Source organism: Oryctolagus cuniculus, chromosome 4, assembly GCF_051225735.1.
Source record: "Oryctolagus cuniculus isolate XC-2025 breed Fujian yellow rabbit chromosome 4, ASM5122573v1, whole genome shotgun sequence".
NCBI classification, from domain to species: domain Eukaryota; kingdom Metazoa; phylum Chordata; class Mammalia; order Lagomorpha; family Leporidae; genus Oryctolagus; species Oryctolagus cuniculus.
The window spans coordinates 131,807,281-131,820,100 of NC_142870.1; the positions used below are offsets into that span (position 1 = coordinate 131,807,281).

General features: G+C 46.5%; 1 long non-coding RNA gene across 1 annotated transcript; it reads left to right on the forward strand.

The window, feature by feature from the left end:
• The first annotated feature begins 900 nt into the window (after window positions 1-900).
• On the forward strand, window positions 901-11,926 carry LOC149127116 (uncharacterized). The gene is made up of 3 exons (XR_016233256.1): window positions 901-1,240; window positions 10,872-11,080; window positions 11,646-11,926. It is a non-coding gene; the product is annotated as an uncharacterized LOC149127116 (long non-coding RNA).
• Window positions 11,927-12,820: the final 894 nt, after the last annotated feature.

Sequence of the window (12,820 nt, forward strand, 5' to 3'; positions counted from 1 at the left end):
CACACCAGGTTCTAGCCCCGGTCGGGGCGCCAGATTCTGTCCCGGTTGCCCCTCTTCCAGGCCAGCTCTCTGCTGTGGCCAGGGAGTACAGTGGAGGATGGCCCAAGTGCTTGGGTCCTGCACCCCATGGGAGACCAGGAGAAGTACCTGGCTCCTGCCATCGGATCAGCGCGGTGCGTCGGCCGCACACACCGGCCGCGGCGGCCATTGGAGGGTGAACCAACGGCAAAGGAAGACCTTTCTCTCTGTCTCTCTCTCTCTCACTGTCCACTCTGCCTGTCAAAAAAAAAAAAAAGAAAAGAAAAGAAAGAAAAGTCACCATCTCTTGCTCAGTTCGTGGGCCTGAGCTGATGAAGGTTTGAGAACCCTTCACTGAAGAGGGGGTCAAGGCCTCAGAATTAGGGACCCCGGATCACCAGGAAAGTAATTCTGTAGGAATTTCCAGTTGTGGAGGCCTCCGCTGCGGCATAGTAAGCTAAGCCTCTGCCTGTGGTGCTCACATCTCATATGGGCATCAGTTCATGTTTCGGCTGCTCCTCTTCCATTCCAGCTCTCTGCTTATGACCTGGGAAAGCAGTGGAAGATGGCCCAAGGATCCGCATGGGAGACCAGGAAAAGCTCCTGGCTCCTAGCTTCAGATGAGCCCAGCTCTGGCCGTTGGGCCATTTGTGGGGTGAATCAGCAGATGGAAGACCTCTTTCTGTAACTCTACCTTTCAAATAAATAAATACTTTAAAAAAAATTCCCAGTTGTTTTCCAAAAGGAGCTGTGGCTTAGGTGACTATGCACTGGGGGAAAGAGACTATTCAGCCATTTAAAGGAGTATTATATTCTGTGTTGTCATTGACATGTAGAGACCCGAAGCATCATCATGCCACTCCCATCATTAAGATGAGAAATTTGGGACCAGATAAATAAACAGAGTTCTGGCTAAAGTCAATGGGTCCCCTGAGTCTGTGGGTCTGTCTAGCAACCATTTCTCCTGTCTTCAAGAATGTAATTGGGATTGACACAGTTGGCAGTTAGACTAATCCCCACACTGGGAACTTTGGCCTGTGGGGTAAGAGCTATCACAGTGGTGAAGGCCACGTGGAACCCTCTGCAGTGACATCCTTCCAATCTGCCCACTCCCTGTAAGATAGCAAATTGAAGCCAATACTGCTTCCTGGAGGTAGGGGTGAGAGGTGGGGATGGGAGAGATCAACGCCACCACTGAAAATCCAAAGCATGCCGGGGAATGGTAAGTCGCTATCAGATCTTTGTTTAATCCACAAATCTGGGTGCCAAAAGTTCTAGGATATTGTATTATGCCAAGATCTCCAGAGAAATAGAATAGAATATGTATTTATATCAGAGGGGATTTATTAGATTGGCTTACGCAATCACAGAAAGTGAGAAGTACCCCCCATGGTCATCTGCGTGCTGGAGAGCCAGGGAAGCTGTAGCTGAGAGCCAGAAGCCTCGCAATGAAAAGGTTGATGATGTAACCTCTAGTCCAAGGGCGAAGGTCCAAGAGCCTCCTGGAGGACTGCTGGTGCACGTTCCCGAGTTCAAAGGCCAAAGAAGCTGGAGTCTATGTCTAAGGACAGCAGCAGCAGCAAAGACACCCGCTCTGGAAGCAAAAGCCGGAGAGAAAATAATAGCATATCTCTCCCCTCTTCCATCCTGTGCTGTCCAGGCCCCGTGATTGGATGGTGCTGGTTCCCATTCAGGGTGGGCTTCCCCTGCTTCGTGTGCTGACCCACACGTCAGTCTTCTCACAGGCACATCCCGGAGTAATGATTTTCCAATCCTGTAAGCATCCTTCAATCCAAGACAAGTTGGCACCCCGAGCCAGTCCTCACTACCAATGTGAGTCCAAACAGCCATGATCGCAGCTGCTGGGCAGCCATGTTTTCCTAGCTGGAGCAGGTGAATAAGGCCTCTAGTGAGAGCATGAGGCTGTTAACCTGGCAAAAGAATTATTTTTCATTCCATTTAGAAAACAGAATCAGAAACAGCTTATATTTATGGGACTGGACAATATTTACTTGTACTTTTACCTCGGGGCTATGTTAACTCCCCTGCCCTTTGTGATAGATAGTTCAGATATAGATCTAAACCATCCAAACATCTCACAGAACACGACACTGATCCGCTTCATCCACGATTGTGCAGATGAGGCAGGATGAGCCAGATGTGGCTAGTGTGCTGGAAGCCTAGCTCAAAGACACGCACTCCAAAGTGTGGGAGATAAACCCTACGAGAATTCAGGAATCCGATGCTTCAGTGAAATTTTGTTAAAGGCTTCTGTGGTTACAGCGTTCTGGTACAACCTCTCTAAAACAAAGCAGAGTGCTGTATCTTGCATTTCCTACCACAAAGAAGGAAGCACAGTATCTGGTGGGCTTGTTTGGATACTAGAGACATTATCTTCCAAATACAATGTGACACGGGAGACTGGTATCTTTGGATGAAGCCTAGAGAGAGAAAAGGCCCTACAACAAGGACAAGCCAAGGTGCAAGCAACCCAATGTTACTTGACCATGTGACCTGGCAGGGTCCAAAATGTTGGAGGCATGGTAGAAAGCATGGGACTTCTAGAAAACCTCAGTGAGGGAATAACAACAGGAGTCCTAGGAAGCCATCTGAAGCACAGAATTATACATCTTTTTGAGAAATAGCTCCTGGTTTGTTACCAGGTTCTGGCACAGATGGAGGACTTGGCCATGTGGTCCTAAGTGAGCATGCATTTAGAATAGTCTATGATGAGTTGAGCTCTATTGACTCCATCCAATCACAGAGTTGGACAGACCCCAAAGCATTCCATCCATCATAAAATGGAACTGGTACATCTGGGACTGAGCCTGAGCAGGATACATGGCTATCAGCAAACCGCATGAGCTGGTATCCCAGACCCCAGTGTCACCCATTGTGGGTGCACTAGTTCCCTTTACTCCCTGCAGGGTCCCAACCAGTGAAGGGGAAGGAACTAGCATATGCTTGGCTTATGGATCTGTTGGCTAAGTGTAGGGGTACCAGTTAATGTGACTCGGAAACTTCTCATTGAGTAGAGCTGCAAGCACTGCAACTGATATTTCATTTTGTGTAAAGGGAGAACGTGACTGCTCAGGGTGGGAATAAAGTCATCTATACTTTCCTCTGTGGTGTCCCTGGGAGAAAGGACCGACCAGAAGACTAGAGACAAAGAAGTCAGAGGCAAAAGCTTGTGGATAGGTCTATGGGAGGGGGCATAAAGCCTCAAGGTTTTTGCAACATGTCAGTGTTCATCCCAAAACACTCACCAATGAAGGGGCATTCAACAACCACGTAGACAAAATACACTTGGTCAGTTGATGCTGGTCAGCCTTTGCTAGTACCACCACAGAATTGATAGGAAAGGCAAATGAAAGTGAAGAGGCTACACGTGAGCCCAACAGCATGGACTTCCACTTACCAGTGCTTATCAAGTTGCTGCTGCTTCCAAATGTCCAACAAGGCAACAACAGAATCTGAGACACTAGTTCCTAGAGGAGTCCAAGCGGCCACTTGGCTCACTCTCATGGGCTCCTTCCATCTAGTTTGCCCACACAGGAATACATATCTGTTTCCAAGATCAGATGAGATCAGGCATGTTCAGGGTAGTATGGCCATAGACGATACCTGTTTTAAGTACAGGATTTCCTTCCTTGCCCTCAGAGCCTTTGTAAGTCCCATTATCTAGAAACTAAGAGAATGCCTGTTCCATTGGCATGAGATCCAACACAATACAGCATCCATTAAGGGATCCAGTGTGCAGCAAAAGAGATCTATGAGTGACCCCCTGACTTTGGAATCCTCTGGTTGTGTCACATACTGCATTACCCAGAATTAGCTAAACTGATACAGAGAAGGCACAGCTGAAGCACTAGCATGTAGGCAACATTCTGCAGGGATGAGGTAGCATTCTTCAAAGCACAGTGTGTACAGAGACCTTTATATGAAGTCATGTCGTTAATAGGAAGAATTACAGATCCAAGAATCAAGATGTGGAAGCAAGAGTGGCCCCGCTTACCGTCATTCTCAATTATCTGTTGTTGAACATGGTGTTTCTCATCCTCACAACTTTGGGCTCTGTAGGGTTAGAGATCCAGGGCCCAGAGGGAATATGTTTTTGGTAGAGGATATAGCAAGGGTACCATTGAACTATAATCTACACATGCCACTTAAACACTTTAGACTCAAGCTAGAGCTCACAAGGGGTGTGAGCCAGTATGCCACAGTGCTGACTCCAGGATCTATTACTGCTACTTTGGTGTGAAGCAATGAAGTGTCAACTTATGACACCTCAATAGACCTACCCCTGGGGCAGATGGAAGAGAGAGATTCCTACCCAAGGAGGTATTTGAATCATCACTAGACAAAGAACTTTGTCATTCCTTATTGAAAGGTACAAGCCTCTGGATCATTCTGGTTGGGGTCAGTGACCTTGAGCGGCACGAGGAGTTAAGGCTGCTATTGCCCAAGGCAAGCAAGAAGGAATGTGCACAACCAGGTAATACACAAGAGGTGCCTATGGGAACGTCCTTTCCCAGTTACAACTGGACATGGACATATGCAGCAGCCTCATCTGGGAAGGGTTTGATTTCAAGGGCTTGGGCTTCTTAGGATTGGAGATTTAAGTTGCATCACCAGGTCAGCTATCAATACCTGCAGAGGTGATAGCATAAGATGTGGAGAACATTGGATAGTTGAAGAGGGAGAGGAAAAAGAGTTGTGGTCCCAAGACCAACTACAGCCACAGGGGCAGTGGTCTATCTCGTTAAATTCTTTTTTAAGTTTCCTCGCAGGAGGAGCCCATGGGAGGTTTGGAAGAACTGCTTCCTAAAGATGGATCAAAAGGTCAACTGACACCATTCAGTGTGTGTGAGCTGCTGTCTAAGCTGTGTGGTATCCACGGACAGCTCACTCTGTGCATAGAGCACCCATCACAAGGACAGTAGTGAGCTGACAGCTCCAGCTGCCAAAACTGTGAAATTACTACACTGCTCACTCTGAAGGCCATGTCTGCGGCATCTGCCAATGGCTGAGTCCAGCAGGCAGCTGGAGCCGGGCCACTGATTCCCTCCGGGGGACACGTCTCATGCACAGTTGTTGCTGTGGAGCTTCCTCTCGGCCTCGCTGGGACCCTCACAGAGGTGTGGTGCGGTCTGAGGCTCTTCCTGCCCAGTCCTCCATCACCCTCTCCTCCTTCCCCACGGTCAGACTTCCCTTGCAATCTGGACACTCTCCTGAGCCGACTTCTTCCTTTTCCTCCTCAGGCTTCGTAAGCGTTTCTCCCAGTACATCTCTCTGCTTCCTGGTGCATCTGAACTGCCCTGCAAATCATGTTAGTTATTCCCGAGTAATCATCTGTGGTTCCCCACATTTTTGCCCTCGATGGATATGTGAACACTGAAGGTTGAACAGACTCCTACCTTATAAATGCAGACATAACCACTGGCCAACGTCCTGTAATTTAATTCCCCTGAGGATATCCAGGATGGTTTCACTTCTGGAAGTCATAGGAGGGATGCAGAGGTCTACTTTTTTTTTTTTTTTTTGTATTGTTTTCAAAAGGTCAAGTTCACCTTCAAAGTTTTTCTGGATTATTTTTATGTTTCCTTCTCTTTCTTCTCCCACTAGACTCCAGCAGTGGGGACCCTGTTTGTCTCCTTTAAGACACAAGACTTGAAGTACAAATGAAATGACGCTTCCAGAATGGAAATGCCTGGCTTACGTGCGGCCCTTTGCAGTTAGGTTGGGTGTGTAAGAAGAAAGAGCACTCGGTCCCCAGGCCAGCCACCCATGGCTGCCCACGCGGCAGATCAATGGCACTGATGCTGAAATAAACCTTGGTGGGTTTTTCCTTGCTGGGATTTTCTGGCCTCCGAGGATGTTCTTTTGGAAGGAAAACACATATTCGTAGGGTTCTTGTTAGCACTCCCAGAAAAGCAAAACCCCAGCAGCGACGCAATAGAAAACACGAACTAAGGGTAAAAATGTGGGGCCTGCACCAAGGCCTTCAGTGAATTTGGGTAGGAAGAGCTGGGTCTTTCCATGCCAAGAGCTTGCTTTGAGAGGCTGTAAAGTTACTCATTGGCAAAGCTGCCCAGAAGGTCAAAGGAAGGATTCATTAACAAGGACAGAATTTCCCACCAGGTTGTGCTTCTCATCTCAGCCAAACAGACAGAACCTGTGGGGTGTTCAGACATTAACATGAAAACTACTGAAACCCAGATCACATGTTTTGGTTAGTAGAGTGCCTGAGGGAGCTGATGTGGAGGAATTAACATAACTTTGGTCCTGTAGCTGTCAAGGAATTTATCAAAAGGGCCCTCTTTATTGGTAATTACTTATTTTGTTCAGAAAGTAGAATTGGGGCTGGTGCTGTGGCATAGCGGGTATAGCCAGCGCCTGCAGTGTCGGCTTCCCATAAGGGTGCCAGTTTGAGTCCTGGCTGCTCCACTTCTGATCCAGCTCTCTGCTATGACCTGAGAAAGCAGTGGAAGACGGCCCAAGTCCGTGCACCCCTGTGGGAAACTTGGAAGAAGCTCCTGGCTCCTGGCTTCAGATTGGCCCAGCTCCGGCCTTTGTGTCCATTTGGGGAGTGAACCAATGGATGGAAGACCCCTCTCTCTCTCTTTGCTTCTGCCTCTGTGTAACTTTGCCTTTCAAATAAATAAATAAACCTTTTTTTAAAAGTGGAATTATCTTTTTAAAAGATTTATTTAATTTTTTGCAATGCACAGTTACAGAGAAAGAGAGATCTTTTATCTGCTGGTTCACTCCCCAAATGGCCACAATGGCCAGGGCTGGGCCAGGCCAAAGCCAAGAGTGAGGAACTCCATCAGGGTCTGACACATGGATGGCAGGGGCCCAAGCACATGGGCCATCTTCTGCATTCCCAGGCACATGATCAGGAACATGGATCAGAAGTGGAACAGCCAGGGTTTAAACTGGAGCTCACATGGGATGCCAGCATCGAAAGTGGTGGCTTAATCCACTACGCCACAATGCCAGACCCAGGATCTACCACTTATGCTTTGCTATGAAGCAATGAAGTGTCAGCTCATAGACACCTCAATAGACCTATCCCTGGTGCAGATGGAAGAGAGAGATTTCCTTTAAAAAAAAAAAAAGATTTATTTTATTTATTTGAGAGGTAGAATTACAGACAGTGAGAGGGAGAGACAGAGAGAGAGGTCTTCCATCTGCTGGTTCACTCCTCAGATGGCTGCAACAGCCAGAGCTGAGCTGTTCTGAAGCCAGGAGCCAGGAGTCTCTTCCAGGTCTTCCATGTGGGCACAGGGGCCCAAGCACATGGGCCATCTTCTACTGCTTTCCCAGGCCATAGCAGAGAGCTGGATCAGAAGAGGAGCAGCCAGGACTAGAACTGATGCCCATATGGGATGGCAGCGCTTCAGGTCAGAGCTTTAATCCACTGCGCCATAGTGCCAGCCCCAGATTTCCTATCTAAGAAAGTATTTGAATCACCATTAGACAAAGAACTTTGTCCTTCCTTGTTAAAAAAGTACAAGTTGCCATATGTAATTGCAAAAAAGAAAGTCTTTTTTTACACCTATGAGAAAAGTGGATGACTAAAAGTCTAGATACCTCTTTCCCTAAAAGTCGCTAACCAATATTTTTTTTTGCTTTTTAAAAATATTTTTCATTTTCATTTGAAAGGCAGAGAGACATAGAGATAGAGAGACAGACAGAAAGAGATCTTTAATTCACTGGTTCACTCCCAAAATGCATGCAACAGCCAGGTCTGGGCCAGGCCAAAGCCAGGAGTCAGAAACTTCACCTGAGTCTCCCACTTGGTTGACAAGAACCCAAGAACCAAAGCCATCATCTTCTGCCTCCTTGAGTGTGCATTAGCAGGAAGTTGATGGACAGTGGAGAAGCCAGGGTTCGAGCCAGGGACTCCTCTATGAGACATGGGTGTCTCAAGCAGTGAGCTAACTGCTATGCCAAATGCCCAACTGCCATCCCCAGTTTTATTTTTATAGAGTCAATGCCAACTTCTTGGACTCAGAAGTATTATCATCTCTAATGCTGAAGTCCTCACAGTGCAATCTACAGTAGGGAAGAGTCTTCATTAACACTTTCATAGACAGTACATAATTTCTTTTTTTAAAAGATTTATTTATTTACTTGAAAGTCAGTTACACAGAGAGAGGAGAGGCAGAGAGAGAGAGAGAGAGAGAGAGAGAGAGGTCTTCCATCCACTGGTTCACTTCCCAAATGGCTACAATGGCTGGAGCTGAGCCAGTCGGAAGCCAGGAGCCAAGAGCTTCTTCCAGGTCTCCCACATGGGCACAGGGGCCCAAGGACTTAAGCCATCTTCCACTTCTTTCCCAGGCACATTAGCAAGGAGCTGGATTGGAAGTGGAGCAGCTGGGACTTGAACTAGCACCCATATGGGATGCTGATTTTGAAAGCCAGGGCTTTAACTTGCTGCGCCACAGAGCCAGCCCCAACAGTACAAAATTTCTAAGTGAGGTAGTAGGTAAATCTTTAGTTTTCTCTTTTGTCAAGATGATATAATTCTCTTTTCAAATATCTTCAGATTCTTTTCCCTCATGTGAAACAGGAAATGATGGCAGGCGGAAGGAAATATATGGAATAAATGATAAGATTCCCCTTGTCTAAAATCTTTACTGAAGAAATGAGAGATGATGATGCAGTAGAAATACAGTGTGAAGCCAGTAAGTTAGTACACATACTCATGATATTGTTTGGCTATTGCTTTTGTCAACTTTCTTTTTTTTTTAATTTTTTTTTTTTTTGACAGGCAGAGTGGACAGTGAGAGAGAGAGACAGAGAGAAAGGTCTTCCTTTGCCGTTGGTTCACCCTCCAATGGCCGCCGCGGCCAGCGCGCTGCAGCTGGCGCACCGCGCTGATCCGAAGCCAGGAGCCAGGTACTTCTCCTGGTCTCCCATGGGGTGCAGGGCCCAAGGACTTGGGCCATCCTCCACTGCACTCCCTGGCCACAGCAGAGAGCTGGCCTGGAAGAGGGGCAACCGGGACAGAATCCGGCGCCCCGACCGGGACAAGAACCCGGTGTGGGGGCGCCGCAAGGCAGAGGATTAGCCTAGTGAGCCGCGGCGCCGGCCTCTTTTGTCAACTTTCATTACTACAATGACATACCTGAGGCAGGCTCACTTTAAAAAAAAGAGGTTTCTTTATTTATTTTTAATTAATTAATTACTTTTAATTTTATTTGAAAAAGAGAGAGAGAAAGAGAGAGATATCTTCCATCAGCTGGTTCACTCTCCAAATTCCCCAAAACACCAGAGCTGTGCCAGGCAGAGGCCAAGAGCTCAGAACTCAATCCAGAGCTCCCATGTGGGTGGCAGGGACCAGGTACTTGAGCCATCACCGGCTGCCTCCCTGGGTGCACACTCACAAGAAGGTAAAATCCGAAGCAGAGCCAGGACTTGAGCCAGGCAATCCAGTATGGCACATGGGTATCCTAGGTGTCATCTTTACTGTAGCTCCAAATGTCTGCCCAGAAAAGAGCCGTATTTAGCTCACCGTTTTGGAGATTCATGGCTCAATTCTGGTGATGGCTTCTTGCTGGCAGTGTCCTGAGGCAGCACACAACATCAGCTGACAAGAGATGGGGAGCATGGATTTCTGTACCTGTGTGCATTGTGTTTCTCCTGTATAAGTTTGGGGGAGAAGGGAGATGTGACAAACCACATGCAGGGGCTGGCGATGTGGCGCAGTGGGCTACGCCTCCTGGCTGCTCTGCTTCCGATCTAGCTCTCTACTATGGCCTGGGAAGGCAGTGGAGGATGGCCCAAGTCCTTGGGCCCCTGCACCCAGGTGGGAGACCCGGGAGAAGCTCCTGGCTCCTGGCTTCGAATCAGCTCAGCTCTGGCCATTGCAGCCATTTGGGGAGTGAACCAGCAGATGGAAGATTCCTCTTTCTCTCTGCCACTGCCTCTCTGTGTCTCTGCCTTTCAAATAAATAAATAAACAAACAATCCAATCTTAAAAAAAAAAAACAAACATGCAAATCCTGACTGCTGTTGAGATAGTCGTGTTACACCTTCAAGTCAGAAGAACATGACCAGACTGAAACTTGGGGGCTCCCAAGGACATGGAGCACAGTGTGTGCATGGAGTACCTAACTTGTCACTGATAATTTTTTTCTATAATAAAACATATTTTGAGTTCCAAATCACCAAAATATAAAACAACTTTAGGAATACAACATTTCAAAAAAAAAATAGACTGCCTATTCCATATTAAGTAGGTATGATGAATCACATCACAGAATGACTCTAATGCACACAAGTGAAGGTTTGATTGCATTTTAAGAACCTGTAAGAGGCCAACACGGGGGTGCAGTGGGTTAAAGCCCTGGCCTGCAGTGCTGGCATCCCGTGTGTGGCCCTAAGGGGAGTGAACCAGAAGATGGAAGATGTCTCTCTCTCTCTGCCTCTACCTCTCTCTGCAACTCTGTCTTTCAAATAAATAAAATAATGCTTTTTTTTAAAAAAAAAGGAATATTATGTGGCAGGCATTGTATGAGAATAACTCTACCCTCTTAGTCTAAGATTAGAAATATGCATTTAAAAGGAAATATGCATTTTAAAAGGAAAAATGTTATCATTTTTAAGCACATGTGAATTAAATGAGGGCCCTAAGGTGGCAGCCAACTTGAACAGCAGCATTAGAGTTCTGGGCTTTTGCTTTCCGCCTCATTTTGATGTCTCAGGTTCTCTTTGTTTCTTCCTAACGTCAAACCACAAGCGGGCCTTTCCTGACCAGGCATGAAGTGTGTCCCAACTTGAGTCTGCACAAGGCTGAGATACAGAGATAATAGAACTTGCATATGCTTGGCTCTTGTCAACAGGAAAAATAAGAAAGAGGAAGAGCAGTGGCTTGAACAGCTGGTGTAACCAGATCTGGGACTTATTTGGGTAAAGGGAGGAGTTGAATGACATCATTAACCAGTGGATGTCCTGAACTCATCAACTAATGAGTGACCTATCAGGTGGATAATTCTTCCAAGCTCAGCCTGAAAGACAACTTCTGGGCTGCGCACAATGAGCACTGAAAAAAGTAAGTATTTGTTGAGCGGAAGGATAGTAGTGAGTACCTTGAAATTTCCTCCCAGTCACTACTAATTAATTCTCTCTTTATACCCAAAATGATACTAATAATATGATTTGGGCTTCTGAGAGTGATGATTCAGTTTATCATGTTACACATACACACAGATCCAAGCACACAAAGGGAAACAGTTGTCTTGTTATTTTTATGTAAGTATTTCGGTTTGGGGTACTATTTTAGCATCTTATTTTTCACTCATTTTCTCATGTTTTTCAACACAGTTATAATTATGGGGGACACAGATGTGTGTGGATTTTTCTCATCAAAATTATTAAAATTATCCTTTCAAGGTTGTTATATTGTCTTTATAAACACCACTTCATATAGCTACCAAAAATTCATCACACATAACAATCTATTAAATATACTCAGCTATTCTTTTCTTAATTGTCTAGGAGATTTTCCCCACCAGGTATTATGATGCAATTGGTAACTTTGCCATATAGGTTGATAGTTAACTTCTACATCAGTGTAAATAGCTAAGCATTTTAAAAAGAGTATTTCTATTTTCCAGGAAAATATTATTTTCCCACTTGAAAATATTTTCCCCAGCTCCTCCCCTCCAGAAAAAGCGAACAGTGAAACTACTAAAGGATACATAACTTGCACAAGGTACCAAAGGTAAGAAAAGGCTAAATCTAAGGAATTCCCTTTTGCTCTGGCCCCAGTGCATTGCTGAAGCCTTAGACAGTGTGAGGCACAAGTCAGCTCCCAGCCATCGTCATCAGAATGGTCTTCCTCTTCATCACGCCAGTGATGCGTTAGTGAAGAACACCGAAGTGAGGAGTTGCAATGAGATCTGCTCCAGGAGAGAAAATGCAAACATGAATAACAGCACCCACTCCTTTTGAGTCAAGCATCTGTATACTCGCTGTATTCTGGACTCCTGGAATGTAGTCAGTGATGAACCAAGAAGTGTCGTGTTTGATTTGTCAAGGAATTTGTCAGGTTTTATGTTCATATTGAAATAAAGACCAATCTTAGTGTCAACAGTTTTCTGGACTCTTCAAGCCCTTATTCAAGCCCTTATCAATTTAAGGTCCTTGTCTGTTGTGTTCCTCTTGGGTTGCTAATGGTGACCCAGCCCAAGCCTTGGGAATTTTCTCCATACTGGTTTGGCAAGTCCAGGCAGGTTCTGCCCCATGGGCTTATGGGCCCTCATCCTCTAATGGCTTAGCTACCCCACCAAGTCTCTAACCATTCACCTTGGCTGGAGTCAGCCACTTGGACCAAGTTACCAACCCAAGGGCTAGGGCTAAGAAGCTTGAGGCTTTCCTCAGGCAAAAATGGCAGGACAGCCGCAGGGCGAGGCAGCCACATATACGGAGCACACCTACACGGAGAACAGCTTGTTACACATGGGAAGAACAAAACCAAGCTGAAGTCCTCTTAGACTCTTGCTCAGAGCCTGCAATCCTGTTAAGGGTTTGCATCTCTATACAGCAACAGAATGGTAGTGAATGGTGGAGGAATACCTTACAGACTGTCAAGAGCACACTGAGAGGAATGGGGGACCGGCTCTGGCGCTGTGGCGGAGCACGGAAAGCCACTGCCTGCATGCCGGCAACCCACATGGGTGCCGCTTTGAGTCTGGGCTGCTCCACTTCTAATCCAGCTCTCTGCTATGGCCTGGGGAAGCAGTGGAAGATGGCCCAGGTCCTGGGGCCCCTGCACCCGTGTGGGAGACCT